Source organism: Xenopus laevis, chromosome 8S, assembly GCF_017654675.1.
Source record: "Xenopus laevis strain J_2021 chromosome 8S, Xenopus_laevis_v10.1, whole genome shotgun sequence".
NCBI lineage: Eukaryota > Metazoa > Chordata > Amphibia > Anura > Pipidae > Xenopus > Xenopus laevis.
In genome coordinates this window covers 39,425,752-39,444,561 of record NC_054386.1, presented here as the reverse complement: position 1 = coordinate 39,444,561, position 18,810 = coordinate 39,425,752, and the positions used below count along the sequence as shown (strand labels likewise).

The window sequence follows — 18,810 nt, the reverse complement described above, 5'->3', positions numbered from 1 at the left end:
TAGATAACACGTTGTCTAATTCTGGGCAGTGTCATTCTGTGGCTACTAAAGCAAATAAAGTTCTGTCTTGCATAAAAAAGGGCATTAACTCAAGGGATGAAAACATAATTATGCCTCTTTATAGGTCCCTGGTAAGGCCTCATCTGGAGTATGCAGTTCAGTTTTGGACTCCAGTCCTTAAGAGGGATATAAATGAGCTGGAGAGAGTGCAGAGACGTGCAACTAAATTGGTTAGAGGGACGGAAGACTTAAATTATGAGGGTAGACTGTCAAGGTTGGGGTTGTTTTCTCTGGAAAAAAGGCGCTTGCGAGGGGACATGATTACACTTTACAAGTACATTAGAGGACATTATAGACAAATGGCAGGGGACCTTTTTACCCATAAAGTGGATCACCGTACCAGAGGCCACCCCTTTAGACTAGAAGAAAAGAACTTTCATTTGAAGCAACGTAGAGGGTTCTTCACAGTCAGGACAGTGAGGTTGTGGAATGCACTGCCGGGTGATGTTGTGATGGCTGATTCAGTTAATGCCTTTAAGAATGGCTTGGATGATTTTTTGGACAGACATAATATTAAAGGCTATTGTGATACTAAACTCTATAGTTAATATAGGTATGGGTATATAGAATTTTAATTAAAAGTAGGGAGGGGTGTGTGTATGGATGCTGGGTTTTCATTTGGAGGGGTTGAACTTGATGGACTTTGTCTTTTTTCAACCCAATTTAACTATGTAACTATGTAACTATGAGGGTCCTCCGGCTGATCTGATCTGATAGATGTCCAAAGAATGGATTGACCAAGGCAAAAACAATAGCAAAACCTGAAGGAAGAGAGAGAATATTGTGAGCTTCAGACATGGACCAAGCCCACAACTGACTAAAATAGAAATCTGCTACAGACAGACAGAAAGAGGGAATGATAAGTATATCCATAAGAGAGAAAGTCCAAGGAATGTGACCTTACATGTTTCTACTCTCGCAACTTTGTCAATGGAGAGTTCATATTCTGCTTCAATCAACGGCATAACACCTGTAAGAGGAACAAAGTACCATATGGACACGTTAGTACAGGTAGTGAAGTGGTTCTGTTACCTTCAGAAAATGTATTTCTTCCTTCCAGCCCCTGTCTTACCTTCAGCTAGATATGTGTCCATGTAATGGACGAATCTGATAATGAGAAGTATGAACAGTGTAACCTTCGCACAGAGGTATCGAAACGGTGCCCTTCTCTCTTTTTCCCCTTTCTCTATGTCGATCGGGACAGGATCACATACTTGTCTCGATTTAATGCAAAATTTTCTGAAGAAGTTGATATTTCTACAATTAAAATCACAAGAGAAACGACAATTTAATTTTTTATTTTGCATTTGGTGAGTCTCAACAGATAAATCAGAATACAATGTGGATGAGCTCTCTCAAAATGATTTTGTATGAGCATGATGTCAGAGAGCAGCCACATTATACCAACAGATGCACCTTCTTGAAATACTACCCACAAGTTCAAGATTCTTACCCTTTATTGGCAAATGAGCGAAACGACATTCTAATATAAAAGATGTTATTAAAAAATGAATTTCAGAAAATTCACTGCTGGGGTTTAGTAAAGCAGTGAAACTTCTGAAATCACCAGCTGTCTGGTCAGCACTGCCTTAAGTAGGTCACGGACATTATGACATCACAATGTAACGTGACCGTAGCAACCAGTTACTGAGTTGGCACTTTGCTAATAATAATTGTAATAAGTACATCACTGACATTATGACATTATAATGTAACGCTACCATAGCAACCAGTTGCTGAATTTGCACTTTGCCAATAATAATTGTAATAAGTAGGTCACTGACATTATGACATCATAATGTAATGTTACAATAGCAACTGGGTATGAATATGAACAAAGTATGAACTTTGCCAATAATAATTCTAACACATAAAGCACAGGCCTAGTTATAAATGCATACATACTGTATATGAGAAGAAGTTTCTTAACCTTTAACCTTTTTATGAGTGAAACACTATTCTAAAATAAAAGATGTTATTTAAATAATGATTTTCAGAAAATTCACTGCTGGGGTTTAGTCCAGCAGTGAAAATCCTGAAATGAACAGATGCCGTCAGCACTGGCTTAAGTAGGTCACAGACATTATGACAGTACCGACTGATATGACATCACAATGTATATAGCAACCAATTGCTGCCTTGGCACTTTGCCATCAAAGGGTGAACTTTCACTCTTTGATAAATTATGCCCTTAAAAATCCCATAGAAATGACTGTAGAGTGGTGGAATTTCACTCTAGCATACTGTGGCAAAAATTAACTTCACTCTTTGCTAAATATACCCCTATATATGAGAAGTTGAATATTCTTACCCTTTGTTGGCAAATGAGCGAAATGCCATTCTAATATAAAAGATGTTATTAAAAAATAAATAATTTCAGAAAATTCACTGCTAAGTTGGCACTTTGCCAATAATAATTGTAATAAGTAGGTCACTGACATTGTGACATCACAATGTAAAACTACCATAGCAACCAGTTGCTGAGTTGGCACTTTGCCAATAATAATTCTAACACATAAAGCACAAGCCTAGTTATAATGCATAAATACTCTATATGAGAAGAAGTTGAATATTCTTACCCTTTGTTGGCAAATGAGCGAAATTACATTCTTATATAAAAGATGTTATTAAAAAAAATAATAATTTCAGAAAATTCACTAGTGGGGTTTAGTCCACTAGTGAAAATCCTGAAATGACCAGTTGTCTTGTTGGCACTGACTTAAGTAGGTCATTGACATTATGACATCACCGACTCATACGACATCACAATGTAATGCTGCCATAGCAACCAATTGCTTCCTTGGCCCTTTGCCATATATGGTCACATTACATCCCATAACATATATCACAATGTAACGCTACCATAGCAACCAGTTGCTGAGTTGGCACTTTTCCAATAATAATTGTAATAAGTAGGTGACTGACATTATGCCATCACAATGTAACGCTACCATAGCAACCAGTTGCTGAGTTGGCACTTTACCAATAATAATTATAACACATAAAGCACAGGCCTAGTTATAATGCATAAATACTCTATATGAGTAGAAGTTGAATATTCTTACCCTTTGTTGTAAAAAGAGCGAAACCCCATTCTAATATAAAAGATGTTATTAAAAAAAAAATAATTTCAGAAAATTCACTGCTGGTGTTTAGTCCAGTAGTGAAAATCCTGAAATGACCAGCTGTCTTGTTGGCACTGACTTAAGTAGGTCACTGACATTATGACATCATCGACTCATATGATGTAATGTTGCCATAGCAACCAATTGCTGCCTTGGCACTTGGCCACATATGGTCACATGACATATACAACTTCTTCTACACAAAGGTATTTCCCGCAACTATCCAAGTCTAAAGTTTAAATATGACACTCGTTTTTCAGAAAAATGTAAAATGAAATTGGGATAAGGTTAAAAAATCTGATAGGAATTTTGTCAGTTCTGTTTTGTATGTTTATTTTTTTATTTTGGCTATGAGTTAAGGTGATGATTCTTGATACACAATGCTGTGTTTGGTCATTCTCATCAGATACACTAGCACTTCCCCAAAATATTCCTAATAAACCTGTTAGAGGACAAATGGGGCAAACTTTGTTAAAAAAACTTCGAAATTCGACCATCGAATTTGATACTTCGATAGTCGAAGTATTTTTTCGATCGAAAACGTCTGTTTTCGAGTGAAGTAAAAATCGAAGGATAGTACAAAAAAAATCTTCGACTTCTAAAAACTTAGCCAAAGACTCAGAGAGGTTCTAGGAGGTCCCCCATAGGTTAAACAGCAATTCGGCAGGTTTAAGGTGGCGAAGTGTCGAAGTCGAAGTTTTTTAGAGACAATACTTCGATTTTCGAATGGTCGAATTTGTGAAGTATTTTCAATTTGAATCGAATTTTGGCCTATTCGATGGTCAAAGTACACAAAAATTACTTCGAAATTTGAAGTTTTTGAATTTGAAAATTCACTTCGACCTTTAGTAAATGGGCCCGTGTGTCGTATGTAGTTTTGTATACGACAAACTGTGACCCACACCCAAGGTTGGACTATAGGACTATTTACATTTTATTAATAACTTTAAAAGCTTTAAAGAAATTACAGTTACAGTAAATATAAAAAAGTGATAGAATATACACACAAGCGTATTTTTTGGGGGAACATAATATTTTATCAGGGAACCCATTTGTGTTTCTAGCCATTGCATCACTGCTCTAAATACAACTTTACTCTATTACAGGAGGGTAGAGCCACTTTGCAGTTGGTCTCCATTCTAACCCTAAATGCATTGTCTCTTACTCTATTTGTTGTATGAGACCTATACAGAGCCTACGGCATCTCCAAATATGATCATAACCATCAACAAGACCATGAACTGAACAAAATACATTTTATTGAAACTCCTGGTCACAATGTAGTTTATGGAGACTGCAATATCAGTGGCCCTGTTATAAGCAGCACAAAGTGTTTACTTTTTAAACGGATTCTGTCATGATTTTTATGGTTTAGTTTTTATTTCTAAATGACACTGTTTACACTGCAAATTATTCACTCTACAATATAAAATTTCATTCCTGAACCAGCAAGTGTATTTAGTTGTGATATTGGTGTGTAGGTGCATCTCAGGTCATTTTGCCTGGTCATGTGCTCTCAGAAAGAGCCTGCACTTTAGGATGCTGCTTTCTGGCAGGCTCTTGTTTCTCCTACTCAATGTAACTGAATGTGTCTCAGTGGGACCTGGATTTTACTATTGAGTGCTGTTCTTATATTTACCAGGCAGCTGTTATCTTGTGTTAGGGAGCTGCTATCTGGTTACTTTCCCTGTGTTCTGTTGTTAGGCTGCTGGGGGGGAAAGGAAGGGGGTGATATATGGGGTTCCGTTTGTCCCAAATACATACTGTATACAAAACTATCCCTAATACACAGAATGAATGTCTCTCATGGTATATAAGTATTTGTGACCATACACAGAGAAAAAAAATATACAAAAGACTTATTTCTATTAAAGAATGAAAACAAAATCTGGTTAGTGCACAAAAGGATGTCATTATATCACAAACTCCATTCTGTACAGTTTAACAAGCAATCTGTCTCACCAATGTATAACCTCCATGTAACGGACACACTTATGTGCAAAGTTACTTACAGAATGAATTATGTAAAAACAAAGTTGGACATAATATATAATAGTGTAACTAACTAGTGCATGTCAAGCTAGATTTGAATGACTAAATAGATATCTGCGACAGAAAGCAAGATTTTATAGTACAGGATTCATTCTTTCCACAAAATGACAGTTTTGTTTCACAAAACAGATAAAATAATAATTCTGTGAAGCAACACTGTCAGTCACATTCCTGAACCAATAAGAACAAAGCTTATTGTCATATACAAACAAGATGAGAAGTAGCCAGCTCTGCTCCACATGGCTAAGGCAAAGTATCTGACCTGCTATAGAGGGCGCCCTCTAATGTCCCCTGTGCTGCATAGTCATAAACATGAACAAACCTTTCTTAAAAGAGCTGCTGTTAAACGCTACAGGTTCATAAATGGAAGTTTTTACAAATGGCTGAGAAATATAATGCTGCACTTGATTGTAGAGAAAGATTTGTGCAATGATTGTAGAGAAAGAAAAGTATGCAAAACTTATATAAATATGATCATTTAGGTGATATGGCTATTCTTATTGTAGTAACCTGCTTGTGTGGCCATTTTGGTTAAGGGCATTCCTGCTGTTTTGCCATTATCTTATGACTCACTCCTGTTCCGCTTCCTGTCTAAGCTGAGAGCAATAATGGGACAGGCCACACCCACCTGCCATGTTGTATTAAATGTACCAGAAGTTACTGTGCTTGTCTGGCTGCTTTGCCTGACTCTCAGAGACAGTTATAAGTTTTGTATATGATAATTAGACTCCAATGTCTCCTCCTAGCTGTAATCTTGCACCAATTAGCTTGTAGTAGTCTCTTAATAATGTGCTTACCTATAGTTCAACTACTACAGAATAGCTTTAGCCAGAGACTTGGGACTGATCATGTGCACACATACCTCCCAACTGTCCCTTTTTCAGAGGGACAGTCCCTCTTTTGACAGCTTAACCCGAGGTCCCTCATTTGTACTGGAAAGTCCCTCTTTTCTCTGCACTGAACAACCAGAAAAAGAAACAAAGTTTCTAACTTAATTGGCTTTTGGCAGAGAGGCCAGTACAGCTAACAGGTGCAACTAAGATGCTTTATAACAATTTTGAGATAAGGAAATAAGTAATTTTAACAGTTTAGATAAGGGAAATATTTTCAAATTTTTATAATGAACATGGTAATTACGGGGTGTGGCCACAAAAATGGGTGTGGTCAAAAAAATTACCGCACTACATGCAGAAAACATTTTTGTCCCTCTTTTTACTTCCAAAATGCTGGGAGGTATGACACACATTGTGTATAGTATGATGTGTTGGTTATATGAGCAGCCACTCCTGAGTACTGTGTGTAAACAAAAGGCTTCAGGACTTCAACTTCACCTCCTTTCGTGAATTCGGGTCTTTTCGCCACTTCGGGACTTCAGCTTCGTTTTTTCAGCACTTCCGCATTCAGTAATATGCGAAATGGCCGCACGGCTTAGGTGCTCGTAAAGGGGACCCGGCTCTTTGAAAAATGCAGCTCTTCTGGGCACCCTTCAGGCCCGGAACACTTGCCCCCCCTACTGGCGGCCCTGGACATGCATGTGGCATGGGCGCAGTTGTGCTCTCTGCTCTAGTGTTGTGCCCCCCTCTACCCACTCTGATGTGAAAGGGTTAAGCACTGGGCAGGTAAGGGGACGGCATCATTAGAGTCTTTTGTTATAAATAAATCTAAAGCATTGTATAGCTTGTTGCTTCTATATAAATAGATTATGATCCCCTAAAATTGCCCCTGCCTAAATGACCCCCTTTTGTGTATACTCAGTACTCAGGAGTGGCTGCTCATATAACCTACACATCATACTATACAGAATGCATTCATACCTCCCAACATTTTGGAAGTAAAAAGAGGGACAAAAAATTTTTTGGTATGTAGCGCAGCGATTTTTTTTGACCACACCCATTTTTGTGGCCACACCCCGTAATTACCATGTTCATTTTACAAAGTTTGGCAGGTTATAAAAGTTTGAAAATATTTCTCCTTATCTAAACTGTTAAAATTACTTATTTTCTTATCTCAAAATTGTTACAAAGTTTCTCAGTTGCACCTGTTAGCTGTACTGGCCTCTCTGCCAAAAGCCAATTAAGTTAGAAATTTTGGACACAATAAAGATCTTTACACTTTGAATTGGTGCCTGCTGGAAGTCTGCGTTCATTGAGTGCCTGCTCCTTTTTACATTTTGGTTCGTCCCCCCTATGCTGAGGGCTCAGGGCAGTGCACCTGGGCCACTTCCCTTACGTGGTGAGTAATTTGTTTAACAAATTGAAGTACCCATACTACAGATGACTTCTGGTAATTTAGAAATTTTGTTTCTTTTTCTGGCTGTTCAGTGCAGAGAAAAGAGGGACTTTCCAGTACAAATGAGGGACTGCAGGCTGAGCTATTAAAAGAGGGACTGTCCCTCCAAAAAAGGGACAGTTTGGAGGTATGCACTGTGCACATGATCAGTCCCAAGTCTCTGGCTAAAGCTATTATGTAGTAGTTGAACCATACCTCCCAACATTTTGGAAATAAAAGGAGAGACAAAAAATATTTTTGCATGTAGTGCAGCAATTATTTGACCACACCCATTTTGTGGCCACACCCCCTAATTACCATGTTCATTTTACAAAGTTTGGTAGGTTATAAAAATTTGAAAATATCTATCTAAACTGTTAAAATTACTTATTTTCTTATCTCAAAATTGTTATAAAGCATCTTAGTTGCACCTGTTAGCTGTACTGGCCTCTCTGCCAAAAGCCAATTAAGTTAGAAACTTTGTTTCTTTTTCTGGCTGTTCAGTGCAGAGAAAAGAGGGACTTTCCAGTACAAACGAGGGACCTCAGGTTAAGCTGTCAAAAGAGGGACTGTCCCTCTGAAAAAGGGACAGTTGGGAGGTATGTGTGCACATTATCAGTCCCAAGTCTCTGGCTCAAGCTATTATGTAGTAGTTGAACTATAGGTAAGCACATTACTAAGAGACTACTACAAGCTAATTGGTGCAAGATTACAGCTAGGAGGAGACATTGGAGTCTAACTATCATATACAAAACTTATAACTGTCTCTGAGAGTCAGGCAAAGCAGCCAGACAAGCACAGTAACTTCTGGTACATTTAATACAACATGGCAGGTGGGTGTGGCCTGTCCCATTATTGCTCTCAGTTTAGACAGGAAGAGGAACAGGAGTGAGTCATAAGATAATGGCAAAACAGCAGGAATGCCCTTAACCAAAATGGCCACACAAGCAGGTTACTACAATAAGAATAGCCATATCACCTAAAATGATCATATTTATATAAGTTTTGCATACTTTTCTTTCTCTACAATCATTATAAGTGCAGCATTATATTTCTCAGCCATTTGTAAAAACTTCCATTTATGAACCTGTAGTGTTTAACAGCAGCTCTTTTAGGAAATGTTTGTTCATGTTTATTACTATGCAGCACAGGGGACATTAGAGGGCTCCCTCTATAGCAGGTCAGATACTTTGCCTTAGCCATGTGGAGCAGAGCTGGCCACTTCTCATCTTGTTTGTATATGACAATAAGCTTTGTTCTTATTGGTTCAGGAATGTGAATGACAGTGTTGCTTCACAGAATGGTTATTTTATCTGTTTTGTGAAACAAAACTGTCATTTTGTGGAAAGAATGAATCCTGTGCTATAAAATCTTGCTTTCTGTCGCAGATATCTATTTAGTCATTCAAATCTAGCTTGACATGCACTAGTTAGTTACACTATTATATATTATGTCCAACTTTGTTTTTACATAATTCATTCTGTAAGTAACTTTGCACATAAGTGTGTCCGTTACATGGAGGTTATACATTTGTGAGACAGATTGCTTGTTAATCTGTACAGAATGGAGTTTGTGATATAATGACATCCTTTTGTGCACTAACCAGATTTTGTTTTCATTCTTTAATAGAAATAAGTCTTTTATATATTTTTTTTTCTCTGTGTATAGTCACAAATACTTCTATACCATGAGAGACATTCATTCTGTGTATTAGGGATAGTTTTTTTTTATACAGAATGTATTTGGGACAAACGGCACCCCATAGTAAAGAGTGATTGAAGTTTATCAGAGCACATGACTTGGGGCAGCTGGGAAATTGACAATATGTCTAGCCCCATGTCAGATTTCAAAATTGAATATAAAAAAATCTGTTTGTTCTTTTGAGAAATGGATTTCAGTGCAGAATTCTGCTGGAGCAGCACTATTAACTGATTCATTTTTTCCCATGACAGAGACTGCCTGTCCGTAATTCTGAGCTTTCTGGATAACACGTTTTCGGATAACGGATCCTATACCTGTTTATTTAAAACAAATATATATATATATACTTGAATCCATGTCTTTGGGTAACGGCCTATCATTTTGTAAACCCTAGATATTTCCACTTATGTCCATGTGGCAGACTGGTGGGCCTGAAGGAGGGGAAGCAGATCATGTGGCTGCAGGGGGGCCCAGGCGTTAGAGATTTATATGCAAGTAGTTGGAATGACTGCAATTAAATATAAACTGTAGGTGAAACGGTGCTCTCAGCACAGAATAGGTTTTGTTGTTTTCTGGGCTTTTGCCAGGGTAGCAGTGACATAGGCGCAGTCCGCAGGCTAGTCCATGTGCCAGTGGGCATCACTGGCAGACTAGGTATTTCAACTACTTTATATATCTGCATAGCCTGATGTGACGCTTCTAGTCAAAGCATCATTGTTCCCTTTAAGGACAAATGAGAAGGCCATTGGCTAACTAAATATTGCTGGGCCCAACAGCAAATAATTTTTTAGGCACTCTCTCCCTGGCAAGGAAGGGTATTGTCTCCTATGGCTGGCCCAGATTAGTCAGGCTGCTTGTGGATGGAGAGAAGAAGGGATTCGGCGGAGAGAGTTTGTGACCCTCATACACATTCTGCAAGCACAGGCCCCAAATATTGCAAATATTGGTTGTTCACCTTTGAGTTAACTTTTAGTATGATGCAGGGAGCAATATTCTGAGACAATTTGCAATTGGTTTTTATTATTTTGAGTTATTTGGCTTTTTAATCAGCAGCTTCTTTTGCTAGGGTTCAAATTACCCTAGCAACCATGCATTGATTTGAATTAGAATATGAATATTAATAGCGGAGGGTCGGAACAGAAAGATGAGTAATAAAAAGTAGCAATAACAAATGTGTAGCTTTGGAGAGGTTTTGTTTTTAGAGGGGGTCAGTGACCCCCTTTTGAAAGCTAGAAAGAGTCAGGAGAAGAAGGCAAATAATTCAAAAACTATAAAAAATAAATTATGAAGACCAATTGAAAAGTTGCTTAAAACTGACCATTCTATAACATACTAGAAGTTAACCTGAAGGTGAACCACACCTTTAATCTGACCTGCAGCTGTCGCCTCTGATTGGATTAAAATTTCCATCACTCTCACTTGTCACAACTGCTAGGAGCTGTAGTCCAGTATCAACTGGAGGGGATGCAAGTAAAATATTCCCAATATGTCTAGTAAATCTAGCAGCGGCTTCTTAAATGTAGCATTAGCTATAAATGTGTTTATGGCACAGCACAATGCTGGAGGCGTGACATGTACCCTAGGAATACAACAAAGTGACCTTGTAAATTTAGAATGGGGCGTGTGCCTTGTTTCCCTGGGGGGAGGTTAAGAGGGCAGTGCACAAGGTATCACATGGGGAGCACGTCTGGGTTGGCCAGGCCCACTGGTTGTCCCAGTCCGACCCTGGGTGTGCAGGGTGCAGGGGTTTAAAGAAAATCTATTTTTGCACTTTGCACAGTGTGCAAAAAAAGGCTGATTGCAGCCCTTTTTGGGCTTGGTAGCACTCTGTTCCTAATTGTAAATTACCCCTATAATGTCTAATTGTTAATTTTTTTCCCCTTAAGATTGTGACTGTGAAGCTCTATGGGGCGGGGACCTCCTTCCTTCCTTTCCCAATACTTGGTGCTTTATGGCAGACTGTAAAAGTAATTTCCTCTGTTCTCCACCCTTATAAAAAGGCAACTGTGGAATAGAGATGCCGACACACTGCAGGTCATGAGGAAGATATTGATAGTACTTTAGGTCCAAAGTCACATAATGAGATTAGAAGTGGCCTATACCTTCCTTTTCCCAATATTCTATAGGGCAAGCAAGCTTTAGTATTAACGTCTATGAAGACTTTCATTCACCCTAATCATGATATACAGTATCTGGTGGGGATAAGTCTAAAGGTGGCCCTACATGCAGAGATCCAACTCCGCATGTAGGGCCAACAGGATTTTTTAACCTGGTCGATTGACATCTGCCTGAATTTTGGCTAGATATCAATCGGGGGGTACTTGTTGGAGGGCCCCATACACTGCCCAATAAGCTGGCGACTTAATCTGTCTGCATCTTATATTGGCTCGTGTATGGCCAGGGTCGGACATGGCTGCTGCCTTGGTGGTCTCTGTTGTCCTACTAGTTTACAACAAGGGTATATATAAAAATTATACAATACTTTTAATATTATTGCTTTAAACAAATCATTTTTCTTTTCTGAGCTGAGAGATCATCAGTGACTTAAATATAGGGAGAGAGGGACCCAGAGAGATTAATTACAATAGTATTGGTGGGTGGGGAGGGCCTGGGATGTCCCAGTTACGTCCCTGGAGATTGAAATAAGATGATCATATAATATAACAGGCTAATGTGTTATATGACAGTTATAAAGGAGATGGCGCTTATACTATAATTACACAGTGTGTGTGTGTGTGTGTGTTTGATTATTGTGGTATTGTAATCCTCTTCTCTTCTATGGTGCTCTATGGAAACTAACATCTGAACAAGAAAAAAATGCTTCATGCATTTCAGAGATCCTATATACACAGTATTTGCCACCCTAAGGTTGCGCAGCAGACGGGCTCCTTTCTCCTCAATATACATTCATAGCTCATTCTAAGAGCTTGGGTGAAATGTGAACATTACCAATGTCATTGCTACTGAAAGCCATATACAGTATCCCTTTCTATCTCTGGTTTTCATTGTTGAAACTATGAAGCAGAAGACCGTTCTCCTCCAGATGGCTTCTGCTGCACTGTGTCAGAATATAAAGAGCTATACAGATACCGCTGAAAATAATTACACGTACATGTCTTATAGAGTTGATTCACCTCCCAATCAAGTTTTAGTACTTTCTAGGATGATCTTATTCTGAACAACTTTTCAATTGGTCTTCATTTTTGTAGTTTTTAAATGATTTCTCTTCTACTTCAGCCTCTTACTGGTCTTTAAAAGAGGGGCACTAACCTCGGCAACAAAAAACGATCACTCTATAAGGCTTAAATGTTATGATGTATTTTTCCCCCTTATTTCTTCTATTCAGGCTTTTCCTAGTCATAGTCGAGTCTCTCCTGGTTGTTAGGATAAACTGGCTCCTAGAAACCAGATAGAAGCTAAATTTCCAATTGGAGAGCTGTTGAAAAAAAAAAACACAATAAAAAAAAAAAAAAAAAAGAGTAATGGCAACTTGTCTCAGTGTCTATGTTGTACTAAAAGTTAATTTAAAGGTGAACTACTGGAGGCCGTTGAGAACATATTAAAGGGGAACTATTGCAAAAATGAAAAATTAATATAAGCTTCCTCATACTGAAGTAAGAAACTTACTAAATACAGTCAATTAAAAATTCTGCATCGTTTCTGAAATAATCAAGTTTTAAATATTCCTCTCCCAGCATCTCTTTCACTTCATTCTGTCTTCATGCAGCAGTTGGGTGTCGGATGAATGATCCAATTCCAATATATCTTATAGGGGGCTCCCATTCCTAGCAGATGTATTAGCGCTCACTCAAATAACTGATTAGAGTACAAACAAAATAACTGCCTTTTACACAAATTCTTCAAGTAGAGTGACAGGATTTCCGGTAGTTTTAATAGAGTGAGCTCTAATACATCTTCTAGGCAAAAGGAGCCCCCCCATAAGGTATATTGGATCATTCATCTGACACCCAATGCCTGAATGAAGACAGAATGAGATGCTGAGAGAGGAATAGTGATGATAAACTTGATTATTTCAGAAACAGTACAGAATTTTAAATTAACTGTATTTAGAAAATTTCTTATTTCAGTATGCTGAAGCTTATATTAAATTTTCATTTTCACCAACTGGAAAAATAAGTAATTTGTTCAAGGGGAGATGTGATTTTGTGGGTGTGTTACCATCAATAAACACTATGTATTTTAACCATTTGCTTATAGAAGTTCTGCTTTGTGTGAGTCTTCTTCTTAGATCCCATATGTTCCACTGAAACCCAAAACTTGAACCTGGGAGATCCAGCCATTCTAGGGGCGGGGAACAGCTTTTCTCTTTGCTGACGAAGCTGAACCGTGTTCTTGAATAATGAATAGTCAGAGCCAAATTTACTATTTAAAACAAAGTTTGATGTAAAAGTTACCTTGGGAATCTATGTACCCACTATTATCTATAAATGTGAATATATAGATAAGGAATGGCCTGTATATACAATAAGCTGAGTACACACAGAAGTTCTACTCTTTATATTGTACACTACTTGGTCACTGGTTAGTCTATGGGGTATATTTACCAAAGAGTGAAGTTAGAGATCACCACGGTCTGCTAGAGGAAAATACCGCCTCTCTCCATTCATTTCTATGGGATTTTTAAAGGTGTATTTATCAAAGGGTGAAAGTGAAAATTTACCATTTCATAAATACGCCTTTAAAAATCCCATAGAAATGAATGAAGAGAGGCAGTATTTCACACTAGTGGACTGTGGTGATCTCTAACTTCACTCTTTGATAAATATACCCGCACAGCTCATAAACCATTCATGCCAGCTGAACAACATCTGGGTGTTTACTAAACCCTGCAGGAGCGCAACTGACTGTTACATGGGCATAACACATTTTGAGCAGAAGTGCTTGTCGGGGCATGGGGAGGACCTGTACATCATATTTGCAATAAAACTGAAGAGTCCTGTGCAGACTTCAATGTTCTATAAGGATATATGCACTTCCTGTATTGTTATTTATACTGTACATACAGAGACCTAGACTAAAACACCATTAATAATACAGGTTAAATGTACAATTTGTCTGGTTTAAAGAAAATGTAAAGCTTCAGCATCATGTTACTTTATGTAAAAGACCAGGGAGAAAGTATGCTTTGCGTAGAAGTGGGGATAATAACCTCTAGAAAAACCTATTGGCTGTGGGATAGCAGCAGGTATAGTAGGGAGAGAGGGTGTCTATAGTAACAGTGGGATAATAGTCTCTGAGAAGGGGCTGTGGGATAGCAGGTATAGTAGGAGAGATAGTGCCTACCTATAGTAGCAGTGGGATAATAGTCTCTGAAAACAGAATGTGTGGCTGTGGGATAGCAGGTATAGTAGGAAGAGATGGTGTCTATTGTAGCAGTGGGATAATAGTCTCTGGGAAGGGGCTGTGGGATAGCAAGTATAGTAGGGAGAGATGGTGCCTATAATAACAGTAGGATAATAGTCTCTGGGAAGGGAGTGTGACTGTGTGATAGCAGGTATAGTAGGGAGAGATGGTGCCTATAATAGCAGTGGCGATTATAGAGTGATGAGTTTCTGACGTTCACTCACTTTCTGTAGCTTTCAGAGCTCCTACCTGCCTGGGTGCACTTCAAGAGTGCTGTACCTTAAATACACATGCCCCTATTCCCCAGGACCTGAAAAACTACTCTTAGTAGGCAACTGGCTCAACCCTAATTTATCTGCAAATTTGTTTCCATGAATATGGCTCCATTGCAAAAGGATATCTATCACTTTGGTCAGATTCTGCTCAATTGGGTCTCAGTAGCATACCATGCAGAGTTTTCCCACTTATTCTAGAAAAGTTGCCATCCTTAAATGGCACTAATCTCCGATAGCAGGGGCAGATACTTAATTTTGAAAGGTCAAATTGACAGCCCTACTTATTTAATAATTTCTCCCCAATAATTTCTCATGCGGCTATCCCTGAGCGGCGTAGTTCCCCAGGCGCTCCACTCTGCCGGCGCAGTGTAGGAATGGCTGTGGGAAAAAGAGAGAGCTCAGCCAATACTTACCCCTGGGAGCATTCTCCTCTGTTCTCTGGTCAGCTCTTGCGACCCTGTAATGAAATGATTTCAGTGAGCTGGGTGGTCTGTGTAAGAAAACACTGTTGAGACCGCAGAAATACAGGTCCAACACTGGGGAATGCCAATTTGAGACCTCTACTCAGTGTAGAGGACCTATGCCATCCCATGGTGTCAGTTTAGCTGATCACACACAACAGAATAAAATAACATAATAAATAAATAATAAATAATCCTATGCTCCGGAGGACAAAACGCAAATTGAGCTAAGCTCTGCCTGCTGGGGGTATAGCCAGTGGAAGTGGAGTCAGTTTTTTCCTGAGTTGTGTCCTGTCTCTTAGTGGTACTAGCGATACCCCACTGTCCCTGTGTCCCACAAGCAGACCTGGAGAAATAGACAATATAACATAAGATAAGAAATTTAGATGAGACTCTCAACCCAACCCGCACCTGAAAATCCAACCCTCATTCAGCAGGGTACCCGCCCCGCTGCAGGACTTTACAGGCAGGTTACTTTAATATGGTCATGACCCAGCTATGGATAGACTACACCCCTCCACACATGACACTAGAACATTTGCTAACTGGGTAGAGGCCACAGGGCTTTCGGACATCTGGAGATGGAAGCACCCCCAGCTTAAGCAATACTAATGCTATACAGTAGCAACAGCGGCAATGTCCCGTATTGATTTGTGTCTGGGTACGGGAGTTATACTTCCCCTTGTAAATTCTATTATTTTTTTGACCAGGATGTGTCCTACCTAGTGAAAAGGGGGCATGGTCAGAACTACCCTCGGTCACACGGGACAGTGGAGACTGCTCCCTAAGTGGAGAACTAATCCGAAAGTAGGTGAGCGATTCCCCTCTCAGTTAACACAATATTGGGGCATACAGTAAATCAAGGCACTGCAGCAGGCCAAGTAGTATGGGATGCTGGAAAAGCCTTGTTAGAGGTGCATATACAGTATCTCCTTAATAAAATCAGCCCGGCAGGAGAATGATCAGGCCCTTTAACTTGCACAAAGCAAGCTAGCTAGTGCGGAAGCAGACTTAACGTGATCGCAATCTGGTACAATAAGGGCGACAAACATGGGAAACCGCTGGCTCTGCTAGCCATGGGAGAGGTCCCCAGAACTATAATTAGGGTGATTGATGGGACCAATATACTTAAAGAACATGCACAGGTAACTGAACATTTTAGGCAATACTTTCAGAAAACATACCAGAGGACTCAATGGAAGGACTTGATGAGTACTTGAATAACTTCCCAGAGGTGCTCCCTGACATGGTAATACAGCTGGATAAAGACATTTCGGCTGATGAAGTTAGAGGCAATTAATACATTCCCTTTGGGTAAAACACCTGGATCTGATGGGATCCCCATAGTGGTACAAGAAATACGCGGAAATATTAACTCCCTGATTGGTAGAGCTATTCAATGGAATTACTGTGCCAAATGACCTGCCTAATTCTTGTTATGATGCTTATGTTACTCTCATCCTAAAGTTTGGCAAGCCTCCTGACCGATGTAAATCATACTGTCCCATATCTTTATTAATTTCAGATGTAAAGATATTTGCTAAAATACTAGCCAATATGCTTCAATTAGTGATACTGCAACGAATTCACCCTGATCAGACCGGCTTCATGCCCCACCAAGCAGTGTTGCCCTGAGGGGCCCACCAGGAAACCATCTTGAGGACCCCCCCCATACAGAATAGCAGCCACAATTAAATATCAAAATTAACATTTGTCTTATAAAAAAGAAACTGGAATGGCCATAACAACATTAAATTAAAATATCTTGTTCAACTCTCCCGTTTAGAATTCCAGCACCAATCTGGTTGCTAGGGTCTACATTACCCTAGCAACCAAGCAGTGGTTTAAGTCAGAAAAAGAGAGCAAATAATTTGAAAACTATACAAAATAAAAAATGAAGACCAATGTAAAAGTTGCTAAGAATTGTCCATTCTATAACATAATACAAGTTAAATTAAAGGTGCACTATTCCTTAAGAGGTTAAAAGACAACAATGTTCAGATACAGTATGTATATCAGCAATATGTTGCTCACCAACCCCTTGGATGTTGCTCCCAGTAGCCTCAAAGCAGGTGCTTATTTTTCAATTTGTGGCTTGGAGGCAACATTTATATTTTTTCTCCGCGCCTCATTGAAACAAGAAATCGAAGCCGTAATATTAGGGCACATGATTAGTGAAATGATCTGCCACTTGGTCTATATTGCGGCCTGTGTGCTGAAGGTGTTAGCAATAGACACGTACCGTCGCACCGATCTCATATACGTCTTTAGTTCACTGTACTGTCAGTACGTCTATTGCACCTTCAGCCCTATGTGCCAGTACATGTCTATTGCCAACACCTTCAGCACACAGGCAGCAGTATAGACCAAGTGACAGATCAATTTACTAATCACGTCTACGTAATTCCCGATTGCACTGTGCTGGCGGGCCACAATATTATTAATTTCATGATGGAGGCCGAGGGCCGGTGTGTATATTTTAAAACGGGCCACAATTGGCCCCCGGGGCCTGACTTTGGACATGCCTGGCCTATCTATTTATCCAGTTTTTATTTTTATACTGGAATCTTCCTTTAAGGCTATTTGCAAACAAGGAATAGTAACCTAAAGCAGCTATGCCTGTATAGTAGTTAAATATCAATACTGGGCAAGGCTTAGAGTACACCAGACACAAGACATGGGGCTTACAGCTATACAGGCAAGATATGCTATATTACAAGGAAGGTTGAGGCCAATTTATGATGAATAGAGATTGATACAAAGTAGAAAAAGTTTTGGCCGATCCAGACTTACCCCGTGTGTTTAAATTAGTGCAGCTACATTTAGATATACCGGGTGCTAAGGCATCAGCGTTCCCACTGTAATCGGCTATGCAAGAGGATGGAAAAGCGGCACTCCGGTTATAAAGAAGGTGTTTTATTATTCCAACAGGTCAAAAACCCAACAACTTATGAGTTGCTCCCAAAATGCGCCAGATATTAATACAACCCTGACGCTGCTTGCAGAATCAAGAATGCCTTTATGGAAGCTAGGGAAAAACAAAGCAGAGCTGTGTTGCTATGGACCCCCTATGTAAACACAACATACCTGCCATTTACTATGCTACACATCATACCCAGATTAAACAAATGCTGGACCTACCTTCTAAGCTTGCATCTCCTGACACCTCAAATAAATTACATGTACTGAAACGATAGCAGATCATTTCCACCAAGCCTTGTAATACCGGGACTGAACCAATAGACTTCCAGGTAAAACACAATCATTTCCTAGGGAACAATGAACAAGGCTTGTATTCTTTACCATAAGTGGTCATTGGTTTTTATTAAGCAGAAGAAGTCACTTAAATCTTGAGATAATAAATGTCAAAGAAGCCATAGTTTGATTTACTGAATATATATTTATTCAGAAAGAATAACATATTTCAAAGAAGATAAACAGAATGGAAAGTGTAGCTCCCCTGACCTGTGATAACACCCAATAAATTAGAACCCCCTCCCCACT

At 39.2% G+C, this 18,810-nt stretch overlaps 1 long non-coding RNA gene across 1 annotated transcript in view; it reads right to left on the bottom strand.

Annotated features, from left to right (window-relative positions):
* Positions 1-674: 674 nt before the first annotated feature.
* Positions 675-18,810, bottom strand: part of LOC108700013 — a 30,886-nt gene continuing 12,750 nt past the window's right edge. Inside the window, exons 4-7 of the long non-coding RNA XR_005963756.1 lie at positions 15,259-15,302; positions 1,133-1,317; positions 965-1,030; positions 675-821 (exon numbers count right to left, since the gene is read on the bottom strand). This is a non-coding gene — a long non-coding RNA (uncharacterized LOC108700013). The remainder of the gene's footprint in view (positions 822-964; positions 1,031-1,132; positions 1,318-15,258; positions 15,303-18,810) is intronic.